General features: G+C 65.4%; 1 protein-coding gene across 1 annotated transcript in view; it reads left to right on the top strand.

The window, feature by feature from the left end:
* The window catches only part of DHX9 (DExH-box helicase 9), a 52,237-nt gene continuing 51,420 nt past the window's right edge, over window positions 1–817 (top strand). The window contains exon 1 of the mRNA XM_006729150.3: window positions 1–156. The gene's annotated coding sequence lies outside the window, so the exon portion shown is untranslated. The remainder of the gene's footprint in view (window positions 157–817) is intronic.

The raw sequence follows: 817 nt of genomic DNA, 5'->3' as shown, positions 1-817 counted from the left end.
GCCCACTGACCCCGCCCTCCCGGCGCCGCCGTCGGAGCCATTTCTCTGCCGCCTCCACGCGAGTTGAGGTGTGTTTACCGAGTGTCTCTGAGGAAGGCCGTGGCCCCGGGCGGTTCTAAGAGGGCTGTGTTCTCGGACACCAGGAAGCGGACGCCGGTAGGGGAGAGATGTCTTTGCCACCCGTTGGGGGTGTGGGGGCCCGCGCTCCTGCAGCCGGGCTTTGTTGCGAAGCGCGGGCGGCGGTGGCGGGTGGGGGAAGGGGCGAGGCGCCCGCCGCGTTCCCGGATTGCGGGCTGCGTGCTGCTCGCCGCGCCACGCCTGCGCTGCCCGGGCCCGCGGTATAGACCCGTTTTTCCCCCAGCAATGGCCAGTGCCTTGTCCGAAGCAGCCAAACCCCACTTCCTCCTCCGGCCTGCGCGCGGCGAAGGCGCTGTTGCCGCCGAGTGAAAGGGGGTGCATCGCCGGGTGGTGAGCCCGCAGTGACGCCACACACACCTAGGGCCCTTCATCCATTCATTCCGGCCACAAAGACCGGGCGCTCTCCTGCGGGCATGGCGGTGGAGCCGTAAACACGTGGGGCACAGCCCCTTCCCCTTCCGCATGGAGGTTTCGGTGGTGGTGGGAGGCAACAGAAGAACAAATGTCTGCAGGTTTCAGTGAAAAGATTGAGGAAATGAAAATTGCCGAGGGAGAAAGCTAGTTTAACTACGGTGGCAAGAGAAAGCGTTTCGGAGGAGGTAGACTTTGGAGCTGATATGTCGGCCCTGAGGTCGAGAATGCGTCAGCTCTGAAGATGCGGGGGGGGGGGGGGGGGCGC

This window comes from Leptonychotes weddellii, chromosome 6 (assembly GCF_054177405.1).
Source record: "Leptonychotes weddellii isolate Sample4059 chromosome 6, ASM5417740v2, whole genome shotgun sequence".
NCBI lineage: Eukaryota > Metazoa > Chordata > Mammalia > Carnivora > Phocidae > Leptonychotes > Leptonychotes weddellii.
This window is presented reverse-complemented; position numbering and strand designations above follow the sequence as displayed.